Genomic DNA, 8,430 nt, shown 5'->3' on the forward strand with positions numbered 1-8,430 from the left:
TGAAGAATAAAAAAGTTGATATTTATATAGCACATTATGTATGTTATCTTATTTGAGACAACAACCCTGTGAAATTGGTTCATTACCATTAGCCTCTTTTTATAAATTAGAAAACAGAATTGTAAACAAGTAAACATGTTCATAGAGATATTAGAACAGCATCTGAATCCAGGAGCTCTGACTCCAAGTCCTGTTCTCCTTCCACTATGTAACTGTCCATCTTTCTGTAATTTATAGAATAATAAGCAAGCAAGTATTTGTTAAGTACCTACAATGTGTTAGGTACTGTACTAGGAACTGGGATGAAAGTGAAATGGTTCCTGCTCTCAGGCAGTTACATTCTGGGGAAGAAATATATATATACACACACACACACATAGATATCTATAAAATAAGCAAAAATGATACTAGGAGATTTTTTTGGGTGAGGAAAACATTAGCATTAGGAGGTATCAAAAATGCTTCATGTAAAAGTTAGAGATTGAGTTGAGTAAAAGAATCTAGGGATTCTAATGGTTGGTGATGAGGTAGTATATTCTTGTCATGGGGCACAGCCAGTGTAAAACCATGGAAACATGAAATCAAGGGTCACATATGAACAATGAGATCAAAGTCTGACCTTTTCAGCTCCCTGAAAGAGCGTATTCTGATTTTCCCAATTACCTCTAATTCCTCCAGCCCCTCAAAAATATTTTCTACTGCCATTCACCTGGTCTGCCTTCCTTTTCTTTCATTCCCAGTCTCAGCCCTAGAGCTGGCCAGTTCAACTTTTACACTATCCTCTAAAATTCCTTGCTCTCCTGTCATATCCCTCATGCCTGGCCAAACCCCAACTCTGGATTACTCCCACCATCTGTCTCCTCTGTTCCTACTGAATTGGAGGAAGTCCCAAAATTGAGCTGAATGGTTCCACTATAAAATTTATGTTATCTAACCTCAATTAGACTCTTACTGCAGCAAAGCAATCTTTTTATTTCTTCCTAATTGAATTTTTATCCACAGTGGCTATTCCAAATTTGCTCTTTGCAAGTCTCCTATACCACCTCCTTCCCTACCTTCTCAGTTAAGGATTCTTATCTAATTTTTTTAAACTTAAAAAAGAAAGTTAATTTGATGTAAATTTTCTTTTTTCTCTGCATCTCAAAAACTCTGGGAATTCCCTATATCTCCCCCCATTCTCCTTCTCTTTACTTCAGGCTCTGATAAGAGTTGGCCCTTCTCTTTGTCTCTGTGTACACTCTTGATTTATATCTCTTTTCATTGTTTGTAGCAGATAGCCCTACAGTCATCCCCTAGCTCCCTCACTTTCAACCTTCCCATATTTACTGGTTTCTTCCCTACTGCCTACCAACAGGCCCAAGTTTCTTCCCATCCATTAAAAACCCTCACTAGGACCTAACATTGCCTCAAGTTGTTCTTTCTTATCTCTCCTCCCTTTCTCAACTAAAATCCTCATTTAAAAAATTCAATAATATTTTATTTTGCAAATACTTATAAAGATAATTTTCAACATTCATTTTTGTAAGACTTTGTGTCCCAAATTTTTCTCCCTTCTTCTCTTACTTCTCCCCTCCCTAAGATAGCTAGTATATAGATTAAATATGTGCAATTATTTTAAGCATATTTTCATATTTGTCATGTTGTATATGAAAAATTAAATCAAAAAGGAAAAACCATGAGTAAGAAAAATGAAAAGATGAAAATACTATGCTTCGATCCATATTCAGTGTTCATAATTCTCTCTCTGAATGTGGATGCCATTTTCCATCCCTAGTCTATCAGAATTGCCCTGAATCATCTAACTGTTGAGAAGAGCAAAATCCATTACAGTTGATCATCACATAGTCTTGTTACTGTGTATAATATTCTCTTGGTTTTGCTCATTTTACTCAGCATCAGTTCATGGAAGTCTTTTTAGGCTTTTCTGAAATTAGCCTGCTCATTATTTCTTATAGAACAATAATATTCCATTATATCCATATGCCATAACTTATTCAGTCATTCCCCAACTGAGGGGCATCCATTCACTTTCTAACTCTTTGCCACTACAAAAAGGGCTATTACAAACATTTTTGCATGTGTGAGTCCTTTTCCCCCTTTTATGAGTTTTTTGGTATAGAGACACTGCTGGACCAAAGGATAGGCACAATTTGATAATCCTTTGGCCATAGTTCCCAATTCTCAACTAAAATTCTAGAAGAAACTCTTTACATTTCTTGTCTCTACTTATTTTCTTCCCACCCCTTTCTCAACCTTTTGCAACTTGGCTTTTTGTCTTATCATTCAACTAAGTCTTATTTCCAACAATCCTTAAATGACCAAATCTCATGGTCCTTTCTCAATCCCTATTCTTCTTGACCTCTCAGAAGCAGCTGACATGGCTGACCACCCTTTCCTCTGGGGTTTTCACTTTTCTCTCTGTGTTCTCCTCCTACCTAAGGACTTGTTTCTTTTCAAAATTCTTCACAAACTCATCGGCCACACGTGGCACATCCTTTGTCAATGTAACTCCAGGGTTCTATTCTTGGTCTTTTTGTTTTTCTTAATACATTATTTCATTTGATTATGTCATCGACTTCCATGGGTTTGACTATTATCTCTATGCAAATGATCAATATCTCCAGATCTTGACTCATGAGCTTCAATCAAAGCATCATAATTGTAGGATAAAGCCTAGATGTAGGGTTGAAAGGGATTTCTGAGGCAATCTAGTTCAACCTCTTGATCTTCCAAATGTGAAATTGATTATAAATTGATAAATTGTTAAGAGTTTTGAGTTAAACTAATCTCTGGGTCTGATTTAGATTTAATTATATAGCCTCAACATTAGAGTTTGTAGGAGTTTAGATACCCTAATTTAAAGGGCTGATCTTGTCTCTTGAGGGAGAAAGAAGATGAAGGGGAGATGAGTTGAGCTGGTCAGGAAATGCTTTGCCCTGTACTGCTCTGTGGTACTGAGTGGTATCTGGCGTGGGACTCTGTGACCTCCACATTGCTGTGGATTCTGAAGACCCCTTCTTGCCAGTCAGTGTGATGTGGAACTCCCCCTTTGCCTTTCTTATAGACCCATCACAGTTTTGGCTTAGTTTGCATCACACGACCTTGTGTAACCACTAAACTCTATAAAAAGCTGTTCTGACTGAACAGTTGTACAAAGATACAGATTATATCTTTGGTTAATGAAAGACCATTGATCTCTATTACTGGAAACTTCTAGCCTTGCTAATAAATAGGTTATTTTTGGAACTTTGTGCCTTAGTTTCTCTTCATTGCATATTTTTATATGACATTTTTACATGATAAAGAAATTGACAGGGGAAACAAGATGGCTGAGTAGATAGAGAACTGGCTCTGAAGTCAGGAGGACCTGAGTTCAAATACAGCCTCAGACACTTACTGAGTAGCTGTGTGGGCGTAGGCAAGTCACTTAACCCCAATTGCCTCAGGGAAAAAAAAAAAAAAGAAAGAAATTGAGGCCCAGAGAGTTTAAGTTCCAAGGTTAAGGTCCTACAGACAGTGTCAGGAGCTATATCCCCAGCTTTCTATTTGATATAGGTATCTCAAACTCAATATGTCCTAAACAGATCTTTCCCCTAAAACCATCCCTCTTCCAAACTTTTCTATTTCTATTGAGAATATGTCCAGTCTTAAATTTCTCAAGTTTGAAACATTGGTATCATCTTTGGCTCTTCATTTCTCTTACCCCACAGACCCAATCAGCTGCCAAATCTTGTTTTTTCCTCTTCCAACACACACACACACACACACACACACACACACACACACACACACACACACACACACACACATGCACACACACACACACACACACACATGTGCGCACACACACCATATCTCACATCCATTCTCTTCTCTCCATTCATACAGCCACTGTCATTCAATCTCTCATCATCTCTTGACTAGATAATTTCCCCTAATTTCTCAATTGGTTTCCTGTATTGTTTCTCTTCTATTTCATTCTCTATAAGCTTTCAGTAATTATCCTAAAACATAGGTCCAGCTGTATTCTCATTTAGTAACTCGACTGGATTTTTCTTACTGCTAGGATGAAATATATATCCCTCTGTTTGGTATTTCAAATCCTTCCCACCCTAACCCCACCCTGCCTCTCCAGCTTTGTTATATATTATTCCTTTTCATGCACTTCCAATATCAACATGGAATTTTTGTTGTTTGTCTCACGATGATTCATCTCTTATTTTTGTGCTTTAATATAAACTTTCCCCTCTTAAATATAGTCATTCCTTACCTCTCCTTCTTAAAATCTCTAGTTTGCTTCAAAGGTCAACTTTCTTTTTCCTGAAGAATTTTTGATTTCTGGTGCTTCCCTTCTCAAAAGTACTTTGTATCTATTTTGCAAATAATTATACATGAACATATTTTTCCCCCTTGAAGGAATGTAAACTCAAGGGTGGGAAGAGATTCACTTTTGTCTTTGAATCTCTTGCATCTTGCAGAGTACCTGGAATATGCTACATGTTTTATAAATCCTTTCTTGCTTGATTCACCGACAGCTCCATAGGTTCTGCTTTGTCTGTATTCTTCCATGGATCTAACGGCAGGCATAATTTTCAGTCACCTACAGCTCTACAACACTTGCCTTGCCTTTGCTGAGGCCCTTTCTCCATATTGCAACCCCTCCACCCTTGTTTTTCAGTTACACCAAAGCTGCCTAAAGTCCTGGGACAGTTCCATCTAATGACAAACCACTGTAGATAATGATAATTTATTTGATTTAATTCCTTAGTGATTCCAATTTTCTTTCCACTCTACCAAACTACTGCTTCATACCCACTTCATTCTAGTGATTCAGAACCCCTGGTTGTTATTGTTCAAATTTAATTCCCTGCTGGCCACTTCCTAGTTTCACTCTCTTTCAATCTAACCCCACAACCTCTTACTGTAAAGCTCCAACACTTCTACTCTGCTCTCTGGAATGCCTGCTTTATAGGTAACAAACTAGATTTCATCTCATGCCTTTTCCATTTTTCTTCTTCCATCTTCTTGCACTGAGTCAGGACTCCCTCTTGATGACACAGTTTCCTTGCCTCATCCTCCCTCCAGTATTGGTTACAATTTTATTCAAACCCCTAATTTTGGGGGGGAATAGACTGGATTGCTCTTTGTTCCTTATAGTAACTTCCAGGCTCTCCCTCAAACACGATTACTCAGTAACCTCTCTTACTTTGAAATTCATTCAATCCATATTTATCACTCAGTCAAGATGGTGGTAACTGTTTTATCAATAAACCTCTATGACACTCTTTTTCCTTTTTCAATGAGTTCACTGCCCAGCTCATAGCATTCTCTTTCTCCCAACTCTTGCCCTCATCTTTGGAAACTTCAACATACATAATGCTACTCTCTCAAATACATTCTAATTCCTCAATCTCTTCATTTTCCATGACCCGGTCTTCTACTCTACCATTGGCATACTACAGAGACAGTCATAGTCTTCCATCTTACTTTACATAGGAGTTCTATGTCCGTGTTCATAAACTCAGAAATTCCTTTATCTGATCATGATAGTTGTCGTTCCACTTTTCCCTTTGCCTTGCAAATTCAAACCCTGTTTTTTCCTTACCATCATCTCTAATCCCTTCCATTTCTTTCTGAGTGCCTATCCTGACTATACTCTCTTCCCTTCTTTATTTTGATCTATTGATGAACCAGTTCAACTCCATACCTTTCTCTTTTTTCAAGTCCCTTGACCTTTTATAATATTGGAAATCTTGCCCTTCTAAAACTCAGTCCTGAAATAGTCCCCCATCTGTACACTTTATTCTTATTCATATGCTGTCAAATGAAGCTGGAGAAAAATCACACACACACAAAAGAATAGGTCCATTGAAAGTTCAGGTTACATAATTTTAACTGGGTCCTTACTGTGGGAAGGAATGCCTTTTGTACCTCCTCAATTGCTTTACTGTCCCACTCACCACAGCAGTTCTCCTAAATTTTTTCTTCCCTCCTCCAAGTTCCCATAATTTCCCCTTTCCTCACCTCTTGGCTGAGAATCTTGTCTTATATTTCACTGAAAAAATAGAGGTCATTTACTGAGAGCTCTTTCTTCTTCCCTGTTTTTCATTTTAAATTGTTCAAATGCCTTCTGTTATTATTTCTTCTTTCATTCTTGTTTCACATGAAGAAGTTGCCTTTCTCTTGGCCAAGGGAAACTACTCTACATACATGCTATCCCATTTCGTCTTGCCTTTTCTGGAATATTGATTCCTCTGTCATCCCTATTATCTCACTCATCTTCAACTGCTCCCTATCTACTAGCCATTTCTTTACTGCCTACAAACAGACCAATGTCTCTCCTGTCCTGAAAAATCCTTCACTTGATCTATCCATGTTTGCCAGTTATTGTCCTACTCCTGTCATTTCCCCTGATTTTCCTCTATGCCTATAACACTCTTCTTTTTCATTTCAGCTTTCTAGCTTCCCTGAGGTCTCAACTAAAGTCCCACTTGCTGCAAAAATCTTTCCTCACACTACTTAATCTTAGAATTTTCTGACTGAAGTCACCTACAATTTGTTGAGTCTGTATCTTGTTTGTTCACAGTTATTTGCACGTTGTCTCCTCCTATACTGTGAGTTCCTTGGGAGAAGGGGCTTCTTTTTGATTTTCTGCCAATGCTTTGCATTCCTGGCATACAGTAGGGACTTAATGAGTGCTAAGTGACTGACTGATGAATATGTATTTCATATTTAACTACCTGTGTGTGGTATCATTTCTTCTCAGCATAATGTAAATTCAAAGGAAGAATAGATTGGTTTTTTTCTTAGTACCTTTAGTGTTTGGCACATATTAGGCACTTAAATGCTGGTGAATGAGAGCATAAATTTGGAGTTTTACTGTGCATCTGCAATAGAAAATCAAGGAATCTGAGAGTTGGAAACCACCTGGTTTACTTCTTACTTATTGTAAAATACTCATCAAGTGGTGAAGTGTCTGCTTGGAGACCCGAAAGGAGGAGGTGCCCATCTCACAATTTCTCTAGGCAGACAGACCATTCCTTATTTTGAAAGCTCCTACTTATCCTTCTGTGGCCAAAGTCTCATTTTTCTTCCTTACAATCACAGACCAATTGTTTAATGAGCTGTCCATCTAGCTATATGACATCATATGAGCAATATATGCTTTTATCCACCTTGTTTTCCTGTTATGGATAGTTAGATTGATCTCTTGGACATTGTTTTGGATTTCACTGAAGAGGCTTTATAGTGTTCTTGAGCCTAATGAAGCTAATAAAATGTTATTTGCAACAGAAGGAGCTGCAAGAAAGAGCATTTTGCTGTTCAGAATTGTCTAAAACCAGGCTAAGGCCACAGGAAAAATGGCCAGTGCAATTCTGGAATGCAGGTTTGACTGAACAGTCTTAGGGGATCTGAGTCTCTTTCTGTGACTCATAAAAATTAATTTAGTGTTAGAAGGGACTTTGGAAATCGTTTAGTTCAGTCCCATCTTTTTAAAAGAGAAGAGAGTCCCAGAATTAGGAATAGAAATCAGGTCCTCTGACTCAATTCACTTCTGTTTCTATACTTTTATTCTCAAACGTTTCTATCCTGGTCTTCTTCCCTGTTTTTCATTTTAAATTGTTCAAATGCCTTCTATTACTATTTCTTATTTCATCATTGTTTCACATGAAGAAGTTGCCTTTCTCTTGGCAAGTGACACTCAAACTCTTTTTAAAAAAACCCATTTTGATTCAAGAAACCTGAGATGGTTTAGGAATGGAAAGGGAGAAGAGGGGTATAAATGGTCACAATTTCAATGTAGGAGCCACAGAGAATATGGAAGAATGTCGGGGGCTGATGAGTCATGCATATTACTAAGACCTCTTTGATATTCTCTGTAGTTCACTCACTATTTCCCTTCATTTGGAAATATTGGTCTATTCAGTTACTATGTCTTGGATCCAGACTTTTATATACTAGCATCAATAAGCTCATATATTAAGCTCTTGAAGAGTTTACGGGATAAGTAAAGGGGTGGTCCAGATGTGGAAACAGATTTTAGGAACTTGGAAGGGATGACTTGGAGGGATGAAAGCTGTTGATCTCTCTGATCATAGTTTGGAGGACAGAGAATCCATTTGATTTCTGTTTCTCTCCTATTATACATATTCTTGTCTTTCATGTCTAGAAAATAAAATAGGATGAGCTCCACCAATACAGAAAGCAAATGTCAGGACAATTAGCAGAATTTTCAGGGATTCTAGCCACTTCTCATTTTGTCCTCCATATAAAATTGTACAAACCTGTATGGTAACCCATAGGTCATGGGGCAAATGTCTGATTGTCTTTGACAATGATCCCACCATGTCTGAATAACCATGTGTATCCTAGTCCAGATTTCCACCAGTAGTAACATTCCTATGGCCTTCAATCCTTTCTTCTTCATTC

The sequence above is a fragment of the Sminthopsis crassicaudata genome, chromosome 4 (assembly GCF_048593235.1).
Source record: "Sminthopsis crassicaudata isolate SCR6 chromosome 4, ASM4859323v1, whole genome shotgun sequence".
NCBI classification, from domain to species: Eukaryota; Metazoa; Chordata; class Mammalia; order Dasyuromorphia; family Dasyuridae; genus Sminthopsis; species Sminthopsis crassicaudata.